At 39.6% G+C, this 26,008-nt stretch overlaps 1 protein-coding gene across 1 annotated transcript in view; it reads right to left on the bottom strand.

The window, feature by feature from the left end:
- The window catches only part of CSMD1 (CUB and Sushi multiple domains 1), a 1,664,412-nt gene extending 1,639,414 nt beyond the window's left edge, over positions 1-24,998 (bottom strand). The window contains 1 exon segment of the mRNA XM_032468715.1: positions 24,961-24,998. The gene's annotated coding sequence lies outside the window, so the exon portion shown is untranslated.
- Between the last annotated feature and the right edge of the window lie 1,010 nt (positions 24,999-26,008).

Genomic DNA, 26,008 nt, shown 5'->3' with positions numbered 1-26,008 from the left:
GTACGATTTTGCTAGGTTATTAGCTTAGGATGTGATTGAAAAATTCTGGCACCATCCTCCTTAGGGAATTCATTTCTCTTTTTTTCCCATGTACAAAATACAGTGTCCAGAACCTCATGTGGTTTATCTCATTTTCTTCCCTTAACACTTAACAAACTAAATTCCAGGTAGCATTTACACACTCATGGACCGTCGGCCTCACTATGGACAAAGAAAACTAAATGTTCTGGCTATATTTTTAAGAGCGATAACTAGTGCTGAACAAGATACTGAAGTACACATAGTAAGCATTTCTACTAGACTTACGTTGTGGACTCAGTTTCCCAAGAAGCACACGCTGAGACAGAGGCGAGTGGGAAGGGAAAGAAAAGCAGCATTTTGGGGCAAGAGAAGAGGTGACCTGAGAAGCCATCTCAGAGGAGGCCTCAGTCAACCCCAGGGAGGTTTCTGAAGGCGGATGGTCCTCTGGGTGGGTCTCAGACTGGGACTGCAGGATCTGAGTCAATACACAACCCCACCTCGGTTATCACTGGATGTGGCCCCAGACACGGGTTAAACCTCAGCCAGGGCAGTACAGGGGCCAGCCACTGGCAGCACTGTGAAGGTAATCCTGGAGCCCAGTCCATGTGAACGTGTACACGTCCTCATTCTTTTTTCTAACCAGGATGGAAAGAGCATGCGTTCCCAAGTTGCTGGCTGTAGACCTGGACCAGGAGTCTGTGCTGACCTACTCTGGCAAGGACAGCTGGCAGCCCAGCCGGGACCAGGGCCCACCAGGTGGCTGTGTTCACAGCCATCCACTCTTATCCTTCTGGACTGATTAGTCTTCGCAAAGGGAGATATACGGGACCCATGACCCCCAATAAGTCTTTAAGGTGCACTAATTTCTACCATTAACTCTAGACGGTGATGTTTTTAATTTGCTATCTCAGCCAGGATTTCAGAAGCTTTCACCTGACCTTCCATAAGAGCTGAAACACCAATGTGTGTTTGGGCTGAATACCTACCATGCCAACTCCAACTGAGAACGAACTGAGTACACGACCAGCAGCAGTGTCTGCAGCCCAGGGGATCTGAGCCACATTCCGCCCGTCACCCGGGGCCCGGACGCCCTCTTCCTTCTTGGCATCCATGTCAGCTCAGACACGGAGCCCAACAGCCCCGCGCACAGTTCTGAGCACCACTGGGAAGCTCTAGAGAACTCACCGCCTTGTGTAATTCTTCCTCCCGGTGACTTAACCTTTCAGGAAGTTACTCAAGGAATACTGACTTTGTAACGGAACAGTTGTTCTCTGGATCTCCCCTAGCACTGGATATGGCATCCTCGTTGCCAGAGGGGCAGTGGGTGATCAGTGGTTTACCCGGATTCAAAATTCCACCCAAGTAACTGCTTTCTCTGACATTGTCGGTACCAACCGCAGCAGGTTAGGGAAGTCAACTCTGAATCAGAGACTGGTGAACGGGAGCAGGGTTAGGGCTGTTTCCAGGATTAACATCTGTGGAAGCAGGTCTGGGGAGAGGGAGAGGCTGAGCTGTGCAGAGCCAGGGAAAACTTCAGCCACGCCTGAGGGGAGATCTGAAGCTGTGATGGTCCTTCAGAGCTGTCTTGCCGAGTAAGAGGCCAGGGTTTTGTATACCCCCATGGATGGGTCTCTGAGGGCCACCCTGGAAAGTGGCATGACCTTGTTCAAGACATTTCCCTTCCACTAAGGCATTTTTCTGCAGGAATTAGTAACTGAGGACTTTCCACCTGTAACACAGCCATGAACCAGAGAGTTCCCTGAGTAGCCTTTAAAACTGAACAACTCACACAGCTGTATATCAATTTGAAAATCAGAGTTTACATATTGTATCTACAAACCATTCTGAGCAAATTCCTTTCAATTATCAAGCATCTTTTACTCATAAATGTCTTTCCCTACACAGTAAATGTACTTTTTTCACTCTCAAAATATTCACTGTTCTCATTCCTGTGGTCTGCTGTCCACCCTCTCTTGCTCAGCATGCCCATCTTCACCTGAAGAGGTGGGACCTCGCTCCCTCCCACAGGATTCGGGCTAGCCTTGGCACTCGGTTTGACTAACAGAATGCACAGGAAGTGGCGATCTGGGACTCCCACGCCCAGGCTTTAAGAATTTTGTCAGAACTTACTTTGTCCTTGGAAGCCCGCTGACATGTAAGAAGTCTAACTACAGGGAGCCTTGGACACACAAGAAAAGGAGAGCAGAGCGTAATTCACATTTTCTCAAAATGCTTTAAAAAATCCGCAATATGATTTCATTCTTTAAAAGACAGCAATGCCTATAGATAATCTGCCAAAAGTCAGATGCTAGACAGAAATTATTATAATCTTTCTTCCCATGTTAGGCTTATAAAGTACTATCTAGGGATGTTTCATGCTATGATTTTCATTTTGCAAAAGTCAGGAAACTCAAAATTATAGTCCCTCCACAACCTTTGAGAGAGTCAAAGTGGTTATTATATAGCATTAAATTTTAGTCCTATGTAGAAATCTCACCCACTATTTTTATTTATAAGAACGATTTGTACTTAGTATGGAATGCATATAACTTAGACTTATAAAACTTTAGTGTTGGAAAATATATTCATGTTAAATAATATGACTTCCCTGTTGTTACCTGGCAATTCTAAATTAAAATCACTTTTCAGACAATTCCAGGTGGAAATTGTCTCAGAATTGATTGTAAACACCTAGGTTGAGAAAATCAAGTCTAGTTTAGGAGACATGATACTTTCCTTAAATTTCTGAGCGCGGTGACATCACCATAAGGTACCACCCCTAAAGTGAAAAGGAGTAAGTATATCCTCGAAATCATTTGCATCTAACTTTGTCAAAGTAGCCACATGTTCAGAGGTGGAAAAACGTTATGCCGTAACAAACTTCACATTGAAGAATTCATTAAAGCAGCTGTTTCACCCGTGAATGTTTACAAAGGAGTAACTGGTCCCATTGTGACTACAGCCTTGTCTTCCGTTTGAAGCCATAAAGCTTTTGTCAAGTAAAGTGAAATAAGCAACGTGCAGGCAGGTATGAGTAACGTGCAGGTGAGGCTGACCCGGGAGAAGTGGGCTATCTCGCCCCAGGCAGTCCTGGGGCGAGAAGAAGAGGCGTATTATGCGGATGAGAGCAGACACCTATAATGCTGATCACAGTGCATTGTGATCATGATTCAGAGTCTTCACATGTCAGTTTTGCCCTAAAAACTAAGAACTGATAGGAAAAAAAGGAATAAACTGCAAAGCTATATTGAAAGATTTTTAAAGATACTATCTACATATAACTCATTCATTTATCCAGTCACAAAATATGTATTAAGCTACTTCTCTTTGCAGGACAAGGCACCAAGTACTGTAAATACGGAAGTAATGAGACAGAGGTGGTCCTGCCTTTGCTACACTTCTGTCTTAAAATTAGGAAGTCAGGGAGACCCATGACGAAATCATCATGAATAACTGAAACATTTTGATGTAAAAATGAACATATATAATGTTGCCATAACAATCGGATTTATGTTTGATAAGGTCACCTCAGCTACAGCATGATGGGTAGATCTGCAAGGACCGAGTTCACATACAGTGAGACTGGAAAGGAGATGACGGCCATGTGGACACGCTATCGCCACTCTCTCGAGACACAGATAGACCTGGGTGTGTTGAGAAGCACAAGCAGCAAGGGGTTGTTGCGGTGTGAGGAAGCAGAGTGGCCGTAGAGTCCAGGGACTCAGGTCTCTAAAATAGCAGCATGTCTCAGCTGTCCTGGTGCCGGACTTGGCATCAGCCTCATGGGTTACCGTGAGGGTCTGCAGAGAGGTGGTCTATGACAGCATCTGGAGCACACGCTGTTGAGACACACTGGAAACTTCACGTTTGGTCCCCCAGAGCTGCTGGAATCTTTGCTTCCTCAGTTTGGAAACATCTTAGGTAACATCTCTTCCCAGACTGCTCCATATGCGTTCTCGCTCTCTAATCCTTTTGTGGCTCCAGCTATACACATTTAAAATCCTCTAACATATGTTTCCCCATATTTTAAAGGTTCTTTAGAAGAAGGATGGAAAGCTGACATTTCAACAGGAATGATGGAAACCAGGAGACAATGGATAGGAAATACGTGCTTGGAGGAAATAAAACTTAGTATCTCAGAGTTCCCTCCACAGTGAAAATATTCTGTGATAATGAAGGCTAAATAAAGACAGTTTCAGAAAAAAAGTGGAACTTATTACAAGCAGAACAAACCTAGATGAAATACTAAAGAACATAAAAAATAAAGTGTCCCTAATTAGAAGCATCGTACTGCAAGAAGGAGTGACAAATGCTGAAAGGTCAAATCAGGAGATAAATGTAAGTTAAATACTGAAAATTGAAAACAAGACTGACAATGTCTATGGTACTTAAAATGTCTGTTAAATTAAAACAGGAGCTCAAGTACTGCATCTGAAAACAGTTCATGATGGGGGTAAATATGGCTGAAAGATTTTAAGGCCCTTGCATTTTCTGGAAAGTAAAGAGAGTAGTAATTTTGACTACAATAAATCTAAGTACTCACACTAGAGTACTCATACTAAAGAAAGAAAAAAACAGGTTACTATCAAGCTAATATAACGGAAGTTAATAATAATAAATTTGTTTAACAGGAAAGAAAAAAGAAAAACAGGTGACAAAAAGAACATATATGAGCCATGTATCATATGTATGTTAAAACCCATATATGTATTAAAAATATCATTATATGTAAATAAACATGTATAGCACAGGGAACTATATTCAATGTCTTGTAATAATCTATAACGAAAAGAATATGAAAAGAAATATATATGTATAACTGAATCACTATGCTGTAGGCCAGAAATTAACACAACATTGTTAACCAACTATATACTTCAATAAAAATTTTTAAAAAAATTTAAAAGTCACCAACCTGCCCATCTTTACCTCATGATCTACTTAGCTTCAACAGTCATGAAGAAATCTGACATTAGGTGCCTCCTGAAATTATGCTAAAAGGAAGTATACACTATCAAGGATGCAGTGTACTTTTTGGAATGTTTTCTCCAAACCTATTCATGAAATGAAATCCACAAGTGGGACATTCTCCAAAATGAATAGCCTGGACGATTAAAAAAAAAAAAATCAACATCACCAAAACAGGATGGAACTTTTTTGGAACAAGGCTCAAAGGCTTGAAAAGATTAATACACCTGAGAGACATAAACCAGCTGCTGTCTGTTGGGAGTGTTGCAGGCAACTAGGGGAATAAATTGCATCTCAGAGCATCCATGACAATGCACAGACTCTGACTGGACCATGAATTATATAACTTTTTTAAAAAACATCTTTGGAACACTCTGCAAAATTTAAATATGCACTGTATATAATTATATACATACTGTTGAGTTAATATTAACTTAGATGTAATGTGGTACGGTGATTACATATGTTCTTATTTAGAGGAGATTTAGAATGTAGTCATTTGAAATGGAAAATCTGGAAAAATGTTGGAAATAGAGTAATTTGACATTTCAGGCTATGTCAAGCATACTGGTTCTCGCTGGCTGGAAGTATATCTGATTCTGAACACTTTCTACTCTGGCAGACACAGGCCTCTCCCGACAGTTTCTGTTTCATTGTGCTCTATGCCCCAGTGTGACTGATTTGATTTTGTAGCTCAAAGCACAAGAACACGCTGGTAATCAATACATAATATAGGTAATACGTGAATGTAAACATCAAATCACGGTATGCTCTTTGCTCTGGAAGTGTCTTGCCCAGAAGAACAGTCATTAAAATTAAAACAACAAAGAGCAAAGCAAAAAAATCTTTTTCCACAAGTGTTTCCTGATGACCTTGCTGCCACAGCATAGGGGACACATCATCAAACGAGAGAGACAAAGTTCCCTGCATCACACAATTACAACAGACCCGCCTTCCAGGACTTCTGTGCTTACCCAATAAAACATGAGTGATTTCCAACAAAACTGTGTAGTGCCTAAGACGGAAGTAATTCATCTGAATGTACTTTTTGAACAACATCAGAAATGAAGATTTCAGCAAATAATTTTTGTTCTACATAACAAACGTTCTTTGACTTTCATATAGGAGGAGAATTTGATATTTGATCAGTTTGCATACTAGACCCTCCCTCGAGACAAGTCACCGTGTAAATGCGTAACGATATTATTATGCCTTGGGGAATCATAAACTGCATTTTTTAAAAATGTCTTGTTATTCTGAGGAGAAGCACTATACTGAATGATGTCCTTTGGGAAAAAAATTTGGAAAAGGATCAAAGACACACTTCGTGGTAGTAATGGAATGGAGTGTGCATGAGACAAAAATTGAACTTCCCTATGACTCTTGTACATTTATCAAAAAAAATTTTAATGGGGGGCTACTGGAACAAAGACAATTTTTAAAGGTTCTGTTCATGTATAAAAATATAAAACATTTCTCACACCCTCACTTGAAGCATATAGTTTTCCAATGCTCTTAAGACAGTTCCCCTAGAAGGAGCCATCACATGGCTGAATTTGAGATTAGAATGTTGAGTACTGACACAGCAGAGTTCAGCCTGAAATTGAGTCTGATTTCATCTGAGCAGAGCATTTTAATCTGTTCCAGATTGATGATGCAAACAAAATTATGCCGGTTAATGAGCTCAGGTGAATGTTGGTTTTTCTCACTTGCTTGCGGTAGTCTCTCCTAAACTAGCTTCACATAGGATCAGAGTGTTTAAAAAAAAATGCATCTGGACAGTATAACCATTCATGAGCCTTTTTTCTGCTTGAGGCCACTTCCTTCATTTGGCCCAATTTTCAGAAACTCCAAACGAGTGTGTGAATTAACTAGAGTCGTAAAGTTGTGTTTCTTGATTTGGGGTTCTGAAAATGTAATCACACATTTAATATCTCAAACATGAATATGCAATACTACCAAATGCCCTCTAGATAATTACTTTAAAACACTTAAAAAGATCAGTTTAAGCCATTCTAGTATATTGCTAAGGCTGATCCTAACACTGATTCAAACAAAATTGGGGATCGTAAATCAAACAGGATCTTTGATAAAGATCAAATTTTTAAACATGTATGCACTTTATTAAATGTCACTGACATTAAGTACAAGTATAATTAAGTAAAGTGCACGTTACTGGAAGAGTACCTTGAGCTATCCTTTGACGTGTTATACATACCCATCAAACTACACCCCGAATAAGGATGACACATACACCGTTGACACCAAACGCCTCCTCAGCACAGCTAAGTCCCTCCTTCCTCTCCCCCGACTCCCATCCCTAGACGGTTGCTGACCATCTTTCAGCCTCTGTGGACTAGTTTGCTTTTCCTACATTTTGAGACAAACAGAATCCCACAGAACATGCTCTTTTTTTGTCTGGTCTCTTTCCTTCAGAATCAAGAGCTCATTTCCTCTACTGCTGAATCACATCGTATTTTACGCACGTCCCAGAATTTCTTCATCCGTCCACTAGCTGATGGCCGCTTGGATTATTTCCAGTTTGGAGCCATGACCAGTAAAGCTGCTGGGGACATTCATGTATACACCTTTGTGTGGAAATACTTGTTTTCTTCTCTCCCTCAGGGAAACACCTTGAAATGGGCTGGCTGCATCACATGGTAAATACATTAACCTTAAAATTTTTTCTGCCGAACTGTTTCCTGGAGCTGTACCATTTTACATTCCAATCAGCTCGGAATGAATGTTCCAGTTCCTCCTCGTCCTTGGCAACATTTGTTCTTTGTAATTTTAGCTATTCTAACAGGTGTGGAGCGGCATCCCAGTGCTGAGTATTTCCAACGGCTGACGTTGGTGAGACTCACTGGCTTGTTTGCCATCCATATGTGTTCTCTGATGGAAGATCTGTTTAAATCTTTGGTCTTCTAAAAAATGGTTTTTCTTTCCTCATCATTAAGTGTTGAGCGCTCTTGGTATATTCTGGATATATCCCTTATCATATGCATAATTTGAAGTTATTTCCCAATCTGTGACTTGAATTTTAACAACCCTATCTTTTCAAGAACAAACATATTTAATTTTCATGAGGCCCAATTTATCAGGGTGTTATTTTATGGATAGTATTTTGGGTGTCGTGTTTAAGAAATACTTACCTGAGGTAAGTTCACAAAGATTAGCTGTTAGTGTTAGTCTAAAAGGTGTACATTAAAGATTTTGCATTTATGATCCATTTTGGATTATTTGTCTCTAGTGTGAAGCACTCATCCAAATGTACACAGGTATCCAAAGATTCCTGCATCATTTTCTGGAAACACCGTCCTTGGTCCTCTGATTTGGCTTTGTACTTGTACTTCTGTCAAAAATCAGTTGTCTGCTCACGTACAGATCTATCAATGTGTTCTATTCATGAATTTCTCTAGCCTTTCCCTAGCGTCGCACGCTGCTCATTACCTGAGCTCACAGTGAGTCCTGACCTCAGGTGCTGTTAGTCCCTCGGCTTTGCTATCCTTCCCCACAGTTGTTTTGGCTCTTCCAAGGCTTTCTGTTCACCGGCAGGGATTTCGATTGGGTTCATTCTACAGATCAACCTGAGAAGAGCTGGCACTTAGGGGCACTGGGTCTTCTGACCGGGAGTGTTTCCACTAGCCACTGGGGTTGTGCTTTTCCATGGTTGGGGTAGCTTCCTCACAGGCATGAGGTGATCCGCACTGAGCCGAATACTCAAGGGCACCTTCTGCCAATATCTGGAGTTATTTCCAGGCATCTCTCTCCTCTTGGTTATTCCACCCCGCGAATCTAGGCACCCTGTCCCTTCACCAATGTCCCCTCAACACAGAGACTTTGCCAGGCTTGACTTCAGTGCCCTCTACCTGCCCTGCAGGTTGGAAATTCAAAGAAGCAAACCAAGGAAACTATAGGGCTCTCCTTATTTTTTCTGGTCTCTTGATGATCACAGTCCTTCATGATTTGACATCCAGTGCTTGAAACCACTGTCATATTTTGCAGTCTTGGGAGATACTCTGTTTGTTAATATGGCCTCTGTTACTCCATCTTGGCCCTGCAGATTGCATTTGCTTGACACTGAGCGCTGCATTTGAAGCTAAAAGACTTTAGGGCACATTAAATTGCTTATTCCCTACATGTATAGGACAGAGGACTTGAAGTGCTCTGTGCCACACCTTATTTATTTGTGAAATAAGAACCCTAATAACTGCCCTGCTTGATTCTGGAATTTTTGGCAGATCAAATGAGTGACGTCCTGAAACAAAACTCTGAACTGTAAGCCATTATGTAACTGAGGAGGAGGATGAGGATAAAGAAAAAGTGGACAACAATTTGCACTCCGGTCACTCACAAGGGAGGGAGACACATGCTCTCCCTGTGTCCCCCTAAGCTTAAGCCCAGACATTCTCACCCACTGCGTCAGAAGACTGAAAACGCTATTCAGTATAATGAGAATATCAGTGCTACTTTAATATCTGGTTGCTGTTTAAATTAGATATATTTGGGGGAAAGAATATTCCTTTGGGAACTGAAGAAAATATGGCTCAAAAAATGCTCTGTGCTTGAGGAAAGAAAATACACACATTCACGCACACACCAAGAAGAGTCCTTTGCCTCTGCGGTGATGAGAAAGTTAAAAGCCAGAGAAGGTGAAGACAAGAGAAAACTTCGCTGCTAGACACAGTGAATGGAGGAGATTTAGAATGACTCCGTGACAGCAAATTCTCCTGAAAACTCCACCAGGTGAAGCTTGTCACCTTCACTTTTACAGAGGGGAAAATGGAGGGTTTTATTAAACAGTTTGCCATACGTCACCAGTAACAGTGATGGGAGAGGACCCTCTCGCAAGTGCATCCAACTCCTGGGCACTCCTTCAACACGGAATTACACTGTGTCCTCACTTAGGACAGAGACACGGGTTGTGGAAAGGAGCACACCATCCACTAGCTTTAAAATTCACGTGACTTCCAAGAAATTGTCACATTTTTTTTTTTTTTACTTGAATCAAAAGTCAATCCATACGTCAAAAAGTAAGGTACTTCTTATTTTCCTTAAAACACATCAACAGCAGAAATTTATCTTCACATATAATCATTTAGCGGAACCTAGCACAAAACAGGCATATAACAAATGTGGTTTGTTAAGAAAAGTAACAGCGACGTTTTATGTTGTTGAGACTTATAATCATCGTGGACTTGTCTGACATTTTAAAACCCAAATCATGCAAATAATTAACTATAGCTTAAATCTCTTCTGAGATTATTTTTCTGAATTATAACTGACTATCTGCTGCAGCAATGAGTGCTATATTTTGACTTAATGTGGAATTTCATTATTTTCTTCCCCTGACATAAAACATAAGTTTTGATTTTAAAATGCTGCAACATTAAACACAGTATTCACCAAAGACCTTTATGTGAACGTAACAAACGACGGCCTCTGCAGTCAGCTATACGTGCACTCAAACAGGTCTTCTGTCTTTCTTATGTATTTGTGTTTTCAAGTTTTTAATTTACATTTTCTAATCTGAGGTTTTGTATATCTACCTTACAATACTGTTTTGATGATCCTGGGACAGGGAGGGTGTTTACTCAACGTTTGTCCCCTTCTTTTTGTGGGGAAAAAAAAAATCTACATTACAGAAAATCTACAAACAGCATGAGAACTTTACAGAGAAGGACCACTGAAGGATAACTTCCTCCCGGTAATTATGACTTCCTGGATGTGAGAAGATCTTGGACATATATCCAGAGAAAAATATAACTCAAATAGAAACATGCACCCCAGTGTTCACAGCAGCACTACTTACAATAGCCAAGATGTGAAAACAACCCAAATGTCCATCAGCAGATAACTGGATAGAGAAGCTGTGGTAAATTTATACAATGGAATACTATTTAGCCATAAAAAAGAACAAAATAATGCCATTTGCAGCAACATGGATGGACCTGGAGATCTTCATTCTAAGTGAAGTCAGCCATAAAGAGAAAGAAAAATGCCATTTGATATTGCTTACCTGTGGAATCTTAAAAAAAAAAAAAAAGGAAGGAAAAAGAGGACACTAATAAACTCATCTACAAAACAGAAACAGACTCACAGACACAGAAAACAAACTTATGGTTACCAGAGGGTAGAGCTGGGTGGGAAGGAATAAACTGGGAATTCAAAACTTGTACCTCTCAGGGAGTGATGGGAATGTTAGCCATCTTGACTGTGGTGGTGGTTTCATTGGTATGTATACATCTATCAAAATTAATCAAAGTGTAAATCTGAAATACGTGTAGTTTACTGTACAGGAACCATACTACAATAAAGGTGATAAAGAACAACAATTTAAAAAGATATGATTATTTCTTATGCTAAAACCTAAAGAGACGAAAGAGCAGATAAGGCAATAGAGAGGATGTGTACTGTAGGGGAGCAAAACTTGCCCCCCTAAAATGTCTCCCTGGCATAAGGATTATTCTGAGCTGAAAAAAATCAAAAGCCCAAAAGACTCAGAAAGGAACTTTGACCTTCGCCAAATTCCTCAAGAGTGTAGATGGAGGACCTGTTCCAGGAAGGGAGCATCACCACAGAGGAGGCAGAATGAACAATGAACCAGGCAGGCATGCAGACGGGAGGGAACCAGCAAAGTCTGTGAAAATTCCTCCCCGTGGCCCACTCGCTCCCTGGCCCAGCAAACATTTGCTTTTCTCCCCCATGTGAACTGCCCTCCTTCCCTCTGAAGCCCCAACCCACTACACTGGCATGCGTCCTCTTCTGTCTTTAGCTGAAGATGGTGACTTAAGGTAAGGGTTCTGACCATTTGATGAGTTACTCAGGTTTCCTGGGTCTCTCTCACATACACATGTTATCAAACTTTTCTTTGATTTTCTCCTACCAATCAGTCCCTGTTAATTTATTTCTTAGACCAGCCGGAAGGACCCAGAAAGGAAGAGGAAAATTTCTTTCTCCCTGACAAGACGAAGAAGCTCAACTAATAAAATAATAATAACAAAATAATGCTGTTTGCTAAGTACTTACTAGAAAATCAACTCTCTTGTAGTTTTGACAAATCTGAACTTTTTTTTGCATGTATCAGTCTTAGCATAATAGCAGGACACACATGATTCTAAAGCAAAATCAGATTCTATGATTGAGGTTTTATAAATTACCACTACTTTGCAAATACAGGAAACGGACATGAAAATAGTTATTTACCTTATAAATAATATAAGGAAATAATTATATAAAAATTTCCATTTGCAATCCCACAACTCAATAGATAAATACACATTCTCTCTCTCATTGCTTTTTAAAAAATTAATAGTAACTTACCATAATTTGTAAATAAAAAATTGGAAGATTTCCTCCCATATCTTTAAACCTAAAGCAGGCACAGTTACCCTAGAATACCTGCGGTGTTTTAAAAAATAGTATTTGTTGCTATTTTCAGATGATTAAGCTATTTAAAAACATTAAACCTGAGATTATTTACTGTCATTCTCTGAAAATGTGTCATATTTCTCGTGTCATGTTTACTAATAGAACTTCTCATTACAATTAACTGGAAAACATAATATTTTAAAATATTAATATGTGAGTTTAATTCTGTAAGTAATTTCATCTGAACACCAAACTTGCACTGCCAGTTTCCTATTTCGAAGTTGATGGCTATGATTTTTCTTGGGAAAAGGAAGCTAAGCATTGAAAAATAACCAACAGGCAAAGAACTACAAAAAGCATGTAATCCACCGTAAGGTATTCATTACGGTAAGAAAAAGGAGTCACTAGATCTTGTTCAAGAAAACAGTCACACGCACACAAGGACTTGCATGCAAATGTTCATGGCAGCACTATCACAACAGCCCGAAAGTGACAGCAGCCCACGTGTCCATCAGCTGACGAAGAGGCGAACAAACTGCGGTACATTCATACAGCGGAGTGCTGTTCAGGGGTGAGAAGGAAAAGCACTGACCATGGCAGCGACGCGGAGGAGCCGCTAAGGCATTACACTAAGTCAAGGACGTCAGACACCAAGACTGTGTGTCATGTGGCTCATTTACACGAAATGTCCGGAGGGTATTGTGCCAAGTGAAATACCGCAGAGACAGACAAACACTGTGTGGTACCACTCACATGTGGAACCTGAAAATAAAACAAACTGGTGAACATGACCACAAAGAAGCAGACTCACAGATGCAGAGAACACACTGCCAGTTGTCAGCGCGGAGAGGGAAGGCGGGGGGCAACGCAGGGGTCAGGGGGTGAGGGGTACAGACCATCAGGTGTAAAATAAGCTGCAAGGATGTACTGTACAACACGGGGAGTACAGCCAATGATTTACAATAGCTACAAATGGAGTATAACCTTTAAAAATTGTGAACCACTATACCATACACCTGTAATTTATATAATATTGTACATCAACTACACTGCAATTAAAAAAATATGTTAAGGGTGGAACTTGAAATGGGCACGAGGAAGTTAATGATTTTAAAACTGGATTAGGTGACAGATGTACAACTCAGTAAATGTGTGAACAATCACTGAATGGTGTATATAAAACAGGTACATTTTATGATGTGTGAATTATACTTCAATAAAGTTGTTTTTAAAAAATGGTAAAAAAAAAACATTCAAAACGGCAGTATTCTTATCATTGGTTACAGAAACTACTGCAGGGTTTTTGTTTGTTTTTATTTTTGTTTTTAATCAAAATATCTTTTCCTTAGTATACCCAAAATTATTTTCAAGGGCTTATAAATACACTTAAATTTGCATTAATATACTTTATTTATAATTAATGAGTTCATTTGCTATCTAGAAATGTCATAAAAGTGATATGAGAAGACATTTATTTGATGAATATAGTATTGCTTCCATAAAGTGTTTTTTTACTTCAGTAATATTTTTGACACTAGCATTCAAAGTAATAAGTATTAAATAAAAAAAGAATGCCTAATACTGTACGTGAAAACATTTCTTAAACTAGATACTTGAGAATCTCTAAGATACTGAATTTCAACCAGTGAAGAGAATGCTAAACAACGCGAATGACTAACGCGGAAAGCACATACCCGTGCTGCAGGGCAATGTTTCTGAACTGCCCTTTTTTCTGTAAAACAGTTAGATTATCTTGAGTGATTCTGAATACTAAGTATTAGGCAACAGTATATTTAAACTGGATAGCCATACTATTAAATAAAGATGCTAATTTTTAATTCCTTTAACTCAGCTTCTCCCAATACCAACACCTCACATAACTGTAACTGTTATCCAAACTAAGAAATTAGCCTTCGTAAAACACAACTAAGGCTTTACTTATCTGACATCAGTGGTTATAGCTACTGGCCCTTCAGTTTGCAACAGAAATTGTATCTGATTGGAATAATAAAGTGCAGATTTTCATACAGATAAAAAGCAATCGGGTATTTAGTTGGATGACAGAATGGCAGCCTTCAGTGTACTTCAGATACGTAGGAAAATAAAGGGAAGCTATGATTTGTCAGTGATTCTAGCGTCTGTGTAACTTTGGCCACTCCACTGATGTATCTGCATGTAAACAAACAGCACCAAAGAAGATTCACAACCAACACCAAGTGCTGATGCAGTCTGGTTTCTAAACGGCCTTTCCTGCAAGAATGCTACTTAAATGCCCAAAGAACACATTCCCTAATTTCAGTATCTTGTCCTATTTTTAGAGTTGCCATCCTAGAGTAACTGTAGCCACATTTAACTACAATGTTGAAATCTCTAAGGCTTTTACTGAAAACCTATTGACTGTGACTGACACCTTTGGACGCTGGGTTGGTAACTCACATTAAACAAAGGTTTATTAAGCCCTCACCTACAGGCTGGTGATTGGGGCATTATCGCCTTGTTCAGTCTCCAAAGAATCCTGTGAAAAAGTTATTTTTCTTTACGTTTTCATAGCTGAGGAAACCAAGTCTCAGAGAGCAAAGTAATTACCCACATCACACGGTTGGCATTTGATAAACAGACCCAATATTGAATGTCGGCAAATCCAATCCTCATTTAACTGCATCACAGAATCTGTCCGATCTTGTAACACTGTGACAAGGCACATACCAATTTTCCAGGTCATCACTGTCCTTTCCTGAAATTATACACTGTATTTTTCATCAGGATCTATTCTTAAGTGTCTTCTGTATTTTTCCCATCTGTATGTAAGAGAGAATTGTACCATAACGCTGAAAAAAAATGCAATTAGCAAAATGTCTTGCTTTTTGCGCCATTCTCTCTCTCTCTCTCTTTTTTTTCCATTAACGACCTGAAAATCACACCAGTATCCTTCTCCTCTCTCTTTCTGTTCCCTGCATGTTTGCTTTTCTCTTGTCTGGACTGAACCATCTTTTATCAGGATCTTCTTTTCCCTCCCACATTACCACTGCCTCTGTGATCTCCCTGAATCTAAGGCCAGGCTTTTTACCACCTTTCAGCTTTTCTTGTCTTTCCTTCTAAAGCTGCTGAAGCCATGGTTTCCACCTGCATAGTTTCTGTATGTTTCTACATCACTGGTTCTTACCATCTTCTGATTCTGTGCTGTTCTCTCCAGGCCTTGTCATGTCTTTAAACATCACACACACTATTTATTGAGAAGAGATGGTGTAGTGTTTCTTAGGAAAAATCCATTAATGACAACACAGGTAATCCAGCTCAAGATCATTTGATAAGTAATAAGTAAAGACAGGAAATCACGGCTATATGCTAGGAAAATGAAATTCAGGAGGAAATGCTCCTAAAATGGAACTTAAAGTGTAAGATTTTATTTGCTTTTCGTATTTATTGAGCCCAGGAAGAAGATGAATTTTTTTAAAGTTACAAAATACAGGTTCAAAGAACAACGTCTGTTCCATATGAAAAACAAAAGAAGAAACACTATCATTATGTTAAGTAGTACTACCTAAATAGCATATGTACAAATAGGGAATTGCCACATAATTATGACAGCTACGTGACAATTACGCTGCACAAAAACCACCTTTCCAACTGGGACAATTCTCCAAAATCAACACTGGGAAAAAGAATCTCTCCATGAACGCCAGTCTATCCCATTACCACTATTCCACAGAGAAAATAGAAGTCTACTGAGATATTCCACATTGTACAGTAAACTGGTTTTTTAAGGTAATATGCATTAAATTAGTTAAATTACCTCATGGGAATCACTGTAAAAATGAGAATCTGCAGATTATTATATATGATATCAGTAGTTCAAGCACCAAAGAAAAATTAAGCAAATTGGATTTCACCAAAATTTTTTAAAAACTGTAATGCTTCAAAGGACTTATTAAGAAAGTAAAAAGGCAACCTGCAGGATGAAGGAAAAGATCTGTAATTCATTACAGATATCTAGGAGGGGACTGTGCCCAGGATATATAAAGAACACTTGCAACTCGATAATAAAAAGACCACCCAACTCAAAGCTGAGGAAAAGATTTGAAAGACATTTCTCCAAAAAGATAGGCAAAGTGCCAAGAAACACAGGAAAAAATGCATGAAATTTAGTCATCAGAGAAATGCAATTATGGCAAAACCATAATGAAACAGCCCCTCACACGCACTGGCCTGGCTAGAATCAAAGTCAGGTAATAATAAGTACCGTCAAAGATGTAAAGACATCAAAACTCTCACGCACTGCTGATGGGGATGCAAAACGGCGCTGGCCCTTAGGAACACAATCCGGCAGTTCCTCCAACGGTTAAACATCGGGTACCCATGTGACCCAGCAATTCCATTCCCATCTACAAGCCAAGGTATCTATGCCCAAGATAAATAAAAAAATAAATCAACACAAAATGTTGATAGCAGCATTATTCATAATAACCATAAGGTGAAAACAACCAAACGCCCATCAATTAATGAAGGGTTACAAACAAAACGTGGTATATCCACACAATGAAGTAATACTGGACCACAGCACAGAACTAAACACTGACACATGCTACAACATGACTCAGCCTTGAAAACTGAAAACATTATGCTAACTGAAAAAGCCAGCAATAAAAGGAGACATATTATACAATTGTATTTACATGAAATGTCCAGAATAGACAAATCTATAGAGACAAAAAATAGACTCGTGGTTGCTTACAGCTGGGAGGATGAGAGGTGAGGTGGGTAATATCTAAGGAGAACGGGGTTTCTTTCTGAGGTGACAAAATGTTCTAAAACTGACTGCTTTGATGACTGCACAGATACATGTGACTGTACCACAAATCATCAAGCTGCACATTTTAAATGGGTGAATTGTATGGCATGTGAATTTTATCCCTATAAACTGTCATTTAAAAAACTCAACTTAGCAAATTTTGAAGTCCAATATCAAATTTCAATATACACCATGATGTAAAGTGAGGCTCTCACTAATATAGTTTAACAGACATCTTTTAACTTTACTAAAATCACTTCAGGTGATGCATCTAGTGAAAGTACCAGTGTTAAAGTTACAAAAGTGAACAGAAGGTCTTCTCAGGGAATTAACACACTGCATTATGGGGTTTGAAAGCGTATTTTAAATATTTAGCACCAAATCTCAACTATGATTTCTTGATAGTACACTATGTAATACTGCATGCTTCTTACTTATAGTGAGACCCACAATCTCTTATTTTGTATCTATTAATTCTTATTTCATGCAATGGAAATATCTCGCTGACTTCATTTCTGAGCTCGGAGCAGATTAGCAGCTAGGAGAGCTGTGATAACAGCAAGAAATAACAAACCAACTGGAAGAAATGAGACAGGTAAATTACCCAACAAAGGCATGAGAAATCTGTTGTCTGGAAGCATTTAATGCACAGGCAAGCAGCCGTAGGTGCCGCAGCAGGAACTGAGTTACTGCCAGAAGTCATTTGATGTCCATAATGACAATCACCAGTGATGAAATGAATGAAGTTCCATACACTCAGGGGAGACAGGGAACTGTGTAACCGTGTTGAAAATGAAGGATTGGCATTTTTAAGTTGATATTTCCAGTGTAAAACTTCAAGGTAATTTTCCCCCAAATGTCAGAAAAACAAAATGTCTCTGTAATTAGCAGGAGTTTTAGAAGAGAAAATTCCAACTGAAAAATGTACTGTATATGCATAAAATCTAATGAATAAAGTAGAACATTTAGAAAGATCTTGTAAGTAGGAACTAGAGATCTCTGAACACCTTCGAGTACTGGAGTCAGGCCAAGCCTGTGAAGTAACTTGATCCTAACAGTGGTTCCATGGGGGGAAGAAAACCAATTTGCTTCATGAAAAAAATATTTGTTATAAAGCATTATTGCAAACAAAGCACAATCCACAGGTAGAAGTAAATAAGAGAATTATCTCAAAATTAGCCTTAAACTTCTTACTTCCCTTTTATCAATGTTAACTTCTACTCTGTTTCCATCAAAACAGACACCGAGAGATTTGCTCGGCAGGCCAGACGGCATCTCCTTCATTGCTGGGGTCGCTAGCCCATTTCTGTCCCGGAACTGGTGGAGAATCTGAGAGAAAATGTGAAACCCTGAGCCAGTAAAATCAGTCACTAAATTAAACCAAAAATGTTCTCATCTAAATTCAGGTAGATCACGAACTTGCCAAATCCCCTCTATAGATTCTACGGTATTTTCTTAAGTTTCTAATGACTGAATAAAACATCCCCTTGATTTAAAAGCGGTACACTTTTTTTGCAAATCTTTTATTTGACTTAATATCCATCTTTTGTTTTGAGCAGAGAGATAAGAAGGGGCCACACTCAGGCAGGGGATCAGCTATAGTATCCTTTAGTCCTAACCCTTCTTGCTTCCGTCTTCACGGGTGTTAAAGCCTTTTTAAAATTTTTTTCATTTTTCTTGTTGAATATTCTTTGAAATGGGCAGTATACTTTCCCGAGCTAATTGAAGAGATGAGTAATTGAATATATAAAAAGTCAGTCTAAATATTTGTCATAGTCTTCCATCACATGTTAACCAAAGATTACAAAGGAAACATGGAATTAACTTGAAATTTTCTAATTATTTTTTGCAATTGAGCCTCCTCTGTTTATCAGTGAAATGATTTAGACCAGAAGAGAGAAGGACAGAAGAGGAAGAGGAAGAGGAGGAGGAAATTAAAACAAAGATAAGGAAGAGACAAAATACATGCTGCACGCACACCCCCAGTCAACTAATGGAGTAACACCACCTCATGCAGAAAAAGCTACACGTACACGGCAGGAAAAAATACCGTGAACAATACTGACCCTTTTTAAAAATTACATGGAGCAATACAAACACAGGTAAGTACACAGTTTGTGGACAAAGAATACTGCCCGCCATTTCAGTAAACAAAGGATGTTGCAGCCATCAAGCCTTCAGCCACTGCAGCCGCCCAGGACGGTGCCCCGAGGGGCCTCAGGATGGAGAAAGCAGGACACTGGCCCTGACAGTTAAGGCGCAGGTCAAAGGGGTGACTTCAGTGAGCCCAGACTCTGGCATCTTTCTGCACACAGAAAAGTGCTCAATTCATTAACTTGAGATGCTTGTTTTTTCTTTCATTAGCTGTAACCTTCTGATGCTCTGACTACCTGGTTTTTGTTGCAAAACTCCTTTATCCCCTGGCTCCTCCCTGACCTCTGCAGAGCAGGCTCTCCGAGTGATCCGAGGGGCCACCCACCGGGCGTCAGTCCTCAGCAAGTCTGCTAAATAAAACACGATTCTCGGCTTTTCGGTTGTGCATATTTTTCAGTCGATAGATTAAACAGAGATTTATTTTCAAACAGCAAAAGACTAAAATGTGCAAAATGGCAGGGCATCTACACAGGGGAATCACATAGGATTGTTTTCCTTTTTCCTTGTCCCTACTTTCTAAATTTGGTTTTTCTACTCATTTTTTCATTTACTACAAGAGGAAGAAACCTTCGTAACAATGTAAGAAAAGCCAGACGTGTCAGTAATCATAACCAAATAATCATTTTCTTCTAATGACATTTTATGTATAAGTTTTAAATATGGAAAATAAAATATTTCTGCAAAAATAAGTATTTTTTAGAAAGAAAAAGAAAATGCTCCTATTCTGGCACCTTGGACTGTATGTAGTTCAAAGTTCATCAACTGATATGGAAAAAAAGTTTTTCAAAGCAGTTTCTAAGGATAATACACAGTACATAAAAATGGATGCACCTCAATTCCATCATTCTATGAGAACATTCTGTCTCTTTTTAGGGTTGTGCACATTGCTGAGGGGGCTCCAGATAAACCACAGTTCTGTCAGATGTAATTAAATGTGGATGATATCTTCCTAGGACTTAAAAATTGGAACTTTTCATCGGCTTTGAATTATGCAAGTCATAAGCATCTTAAACTGCTTTTAAAGAACAGATTGATGCCAAAGACAGATTTCCTTACTCTGAGATGGGTAATATTTCAGAAAGTTATAAACAAGTAAAAAGAAAGCTGTATAATGGAAATCAGTATTCAATATTTTGTCTGCAAGTATAACCTACATATCTCACAAGCATCACGCATCTGAAAATGTTTATTTATATTTATAACAATTGTTCCCTTCTCAAGTGAATAAGAAAATAGATATTAACTATAAAAAAAATAAAGTTAGATCATAAAAAGTAAAACTAGGACTTTGCCTTTTAATACGATTCAGGAATGGCTTGTAGGTCACGGCCGTAGCTGCAGAACTAACGGTACCCATCATCCTCCACACCCACGTCTCCTACGGAGGCTTTCCTACTAGCTAAATATCAAGTCCATTAGAATGTTAAAATAAATCTAATGTGCTCATGCTAATAAAAACTCACTCGTAAGAAATAAGCTGAGAGATTTTTGCCTGTTTCTCCTACAATAAAGGTACATGTATAAGGTGGAGCTTATTCACTTATAATTTTATGGATGAAATTAGATCAGATACTCTGGTTTATTCAGAGATTAAACAAATGACTTTGAACAACTGCACAACTGTTCTTACTCGCCAACAAGTGGACAGAGCTTTGTTATTCATATAGAGAAACAGTTTATCACCCCACGTTATTAACACAGGGTTTTCCAGTGGCCACTGTACGCTGTTAAATGTACGGGAGATAAGAAGTGGCCAAAACAAAATAAATATTTAAAATGACAAAAAAGCTAATATCAAATGCATAAAAAAAATAAGTCTGTTAACTAAGCTGCAGTGGTTTCAGGGCTCCAACGTGTCAAAGGGAAGCGTGAGCTTCTGAAGGGGCCGGTCATACTTGTGTCCCCACAGTGTCTGTGATAAGTCATCTCTCTGCCTGCAGGACCTTGCAAGGCTCTCTTCAGGCTCTGAAGTCAAGTGTTTAATAAAGCAGTTGCTTCTTATCCATCTCCTAGTCCCTCATGATTCATCAAGTCCTTAATATCTAGTAAGCATTTACCAAATTTGGATGAGTAAGTGAATGTACTGTGTGTCTATGTTGACCCAAAAGGTAGAATAATTATGCACTTCATACTTTGAGTCTCCATATTAGAGGAGGACTTCAGGTACCTGATGGAAAGATGGCCATCAATTTGAAGACATAATGCGTTTCTTCCAAAGAAAAATTAACATTCACTTTCATGATATTTGGGGACAGGAAGACCATGAAGATAAATAAGAAGCTGGATTTCAAAGTGTTTCCTCCATGGTTACACATGAATGGACACACTTAGAAAGCAGCAAAGACATTATTTAAATTCATATACCTTCCTAAATCCACAGGTAGAAGATATTTAGATAACGTTTTGCTATTACAGTAATGTACTAATTTTATCCAAAACCATGTGACATTAAAGTTTATAGCCTGTTACAGAATTATCTATGATCATCTATTTATATACAGTAAATTCTTATTAAACATGGATTAGGTAAGATTTATTATTGGTTTGCTTGATGGCTTGTTGATTTTTCCCCAAACAGGTGCTAATGAAGACTGCCAAGAAAGAATCAGATATGTTTGAGCCGTGCTATTAAAATCCATTCGCTTGTTTGTATATTATTCACTCATTGTACTCTTTCCTAATAGCTGTTATTTATCACATACAATCCTAGGTGATGAGGTGACAGAGATGAATGAGATCGAGTCTCTGCCACAGAGAAACTCACAGATGTCAAATTAGGCTGGAAAAACAGGGGCCAAGATCTCAAAGAGCCTAACTCGCCAAGATAATACGCTGGAAAGATTATAGAGAAAGAACAAAAGATTCTGACCAGAGGAGTTTGGACTGAAGAACCTGATGTGTTTGAAGATGATAAAGACCCGAAGGAAAAACCATGGAAATGGAAATAAAGGTGAAATGGATGCATGAAAACCTTTAGGAAAAAGAGAACATTTAAAGAGATTAAGATGGTGTGTGTCTCATAAGAAATAGTTGACGATACCATGGGTACTTCTGAGCCTCCAACTCGAGCCACCAGATAGATAGCAGCACCGTGAATGAAGTAAGAATCGCAGGAGACTGACAGACGCACAAGACAGGTGCTGCCTCGTGACAGGAGGCGACTGGCCTGGGCACCTGGAACTCGAGAGAACGCTGGACGAGAGAGAGATTTTGGTGTGTAGAGGTTAACGCCACAAAAAAAAAAAAAAAAAAAAAAAAGAGAGAGAGAGACTCTACAAAACAAGATGAGCAGCAATTAACAGACACTCGCAGAACACTATCATTTAGAGACTGGGATAGTAAAACTACGGTCGTTTTAGAAATTCAGAGTGGAGTGCACTCTAGGCAGCAGTCAAAGGTCAGCGTACGAGGTAATACTAATGAGCATTAGCCAATACTGTTCTTCTCAACGACGATTCAGGAGTAACTTCACCCTGAATTTCAGCCTTATTACGGTGAACATTAATCTTCAGCTTTATCCACAGAAATTCCAATTTAGGGAAGATTAATCATTAGAAGAGTTTTTGGATGATGCAAGGAAAGCAGTATCCAATATGTTCATAAAGCTAGGTATTCACTATATTAATTTGGAAAATACATTTTCTTCAATTACATTTTACCTTCCAGGCATCATTCCAGGCATTAAAGATACAGCACTGAACAAAACAAAGTTCTCACTTCCTTGCAGTTCCATTCTAGTTGGGGATAAAAATAACCAAGTTCTTCTATAATACAGTATTGCCTCATAGAATGTGTTTTATAACATACATTACTTGCACATAGTAATACACAATGCATTAATAAACGCTACTGAGAAAAATAAACCAAGGTAACAGAAATTAAGGTAAAGTAAGTTGAAGGCATGTGACTCTAAATGTATAATCATGGACACCTTTTATGACAAGCTATTTAAGCAGGCAAGTGAATACAATGATGATGTGAACCTTGGGGAAAGAACATTCTATGCAGAGGGTAATAAAAAGGCCTGAGTGGGCTTGAAGTGTCTGTAAAACACGCAGCTTTTGCTACCACACTGAAACGACTCAGGATAGTAAGAATGAGTACGAAATGACTGAAAGAATCTGTGCCATTTCAGAATGCAACACAAGGATTAAACAGATTTGGGAATTAAGAAATAAGCTCAATGCACATAACAGTAACCTTGTTTAATGCAGCAATAGAGCAATCCGATAGTACGAATCTACACTTCCCTAAGATGTGAGCTGTGTTTACAATTGTCAAGTAAAGTCTGCTTCTGTTGAATGGATTCCTACTTGTAATGATTCTTTCATGCTGACTATCCCATAGGGTACTCCCGTCCTAATTGCTCTGCTCGGTTCTAGTTAAATGACTGAATGTCTAAGGCTAAAATCTATTCTTTCTGCTACACACCCCAGTACTGGTCCAAGCATGCCAGCAGCCTCTTTCACTGCAAGAAGGGTGGTAGTAAACAGATAACAGGAGGGGCAAGTGACACAATACAGGTACTAGGGGTAGCCAGTTCCATTCGTAAAGCGTGGGGAAAAGGATGTTGCGAACAGAAGGACAGCTTGTGTAACGTCCAATCACCTACGTGATTATTCCCAGTGTGCTTTTTTCTTCTGGTTTACGTCATTCTTATTAGTCCAGAGAAGAGGGGAAAAGCTGTCAGTAATGATACACCACTCTGAACACAGCAAGTAGAAGTGACAAAATAAAATACAGTCCCCAAGACTGATACCATTTTTAGTCAAAATGTGAAAGGGAAGAAGAAACACACATAAGCCCATTTTAAAGATGCCGCTGGGATTACCCATGCCTGCTTGTCACTCCTGTCTCCAAGTGAACTCATATTTCGTCCTTCGTCAGCCCACGTTCACCTGGAACTGGTTTGGCAGGCATCATCCCGGGGGGGGTTAAACTCACAGGATTCTCAGGCGGACAGCCCGTCTCTAAATCACAGTTCTGCCCTCCCTCAGTCGGCAGCCACGGGCAAGACACTTGACCCTTCTAAGCCGTGCCTTCATCCTCTGTAAAAAGAGATCATTAATCCCCACGAAACTGTTTTAAAGATGAAATATGTACTTAGCACTGGGCTTGGCACAGAGTTAGCACCGCTGACAATCAGTGCATTCCTCAGAACTCCAGATTTCACACAATCGTGTCCTGTCTGTTTCTCTACATTTCCACCTTATCCTCTGAGACCAGGTTTATCCCTTTTAGAGCGGACTAAACTTTAAAATGTGATCCAGGGTTGCAACTTCAGAGTCCCAGATTCTCCACCAGAGATCAAGTACTCTTACCACATTAGACTTTTATTTTGTAAATCCTAGGAATAGGCTGCCTTACTTAAAGTAAAGAAGACGAGGTACTTTAACTGACACATCTAACAGGAAACATTAAGTTACATTTGTTTCTGGCTCCTTTCGCCTAGTGTGACATTTCTGATGTGAACCCATGACACTGCATGTAGCAGCAGCTATTTCCCACTCACTCCCACTGCTGGCTGCAGCGCACTGTGCCAGCTGGCACAAACTGCTTATCCATCACCGGCCGATGGACATTTGTGTTGTTTCCCGTTTGATGTTATTGTAGATAACGCTGCTGTAAACACCGATAAGCAAGTCTTGAGAAATTACCTGTGATAACCTAGGTCCACTGAGAGGCGAACACCAAGAGGAGCCGCACGACACACACAGAATTAACCGGGAGACACGTGAAGGGAGACACAGAAGCCACCAGGGGGATGTAGTAAACCATCTGACCACGCAGGACGCGGGTCAGATCTCTGGGCAGGAAAGAGAAAAGGAATGGAAGGGCTTGTCAGTCAGGCAGTTTTAAGATCAGTTTGACAAAGCTGACAGAAAACCTCTGAGCCAAATCACCCGCAAGAGACTGTCTCTCTCCCCCCAGATCCCTGGGGGGAGCCTGCTCTGACAGCCCTGTCACACTCACGTGCTGGCAAGAACAACTCATGGAAACGCGGCGCCCACCCAAACCCGGAGCTGGGCTTCTGAGCTTAGGCAGCTGGGACAACGGGTCAACTACACTGTCACTGCAGGAGACCTCAGAAGCAATTTCCATGGCCACCACCATCCCTAGACATGGAACTGCTGAATCATACAGCAAATCAGGTTTTTTTTTTTTAAGAAACTTCTGAACAAAGTGCTCACACCATGGCAGACATTCACCAGCAAGCTACGAAATTCCTAGTTGCTCACATCTTCACAACACTTGGTATTGCCGGGACTTCACACTTTGCCCATTCTAGTGGTGTGTGATGGTATTTCACTGTACTCACAATTCACATTAATAAACTGTATACACTTGAAACACACAACATTGTGAGCTTTGGCAAATGTTTACACTTGGGAAGCCATCACCACTGCAGTGACATCACCAGTAACATTTCCACCATCTCCTGAATTTCATCGTGCCCTGGGTCATCCACCTACACTCGGGCAAACGTAGCTCTATCACCAGAGGTTACTTTGCGTTTTCTGGACTTTGTATCAGGGGAATCACACAGTGTGGACACTTCTTTTGCTTCACTTCTTTCACTCAGATAGTCATTTTCCTTCCTTTGGGGTAGTTATTTACGGTGCAATGCCTTGTGGAAGAATTGTCTGCTGTATCGTTATGGAATGGATTTTGCAAAACTAAGAACATATTTCTAGTTCTCGGGTC

The sequence above is a fragment of the Camelus ferus genome, chromosome 26 (genome assembly GCF_009834535.1).
Source record: "Camelus ferus isolate YT-003-E chromosome 26, BCGSAC_Cfer_1.0, whole genome shotgun sequence".
In the NCBI taxonomy this organism is placed as follows: Eukaryota; Metazoa; Chordata; class Mammalia; order Artiodactyla; family Camelidae; genus Camelus; species Camelus ferus.
This window is presented reverse-complemented; position numbering and strand designations above follow the sequence as displayed.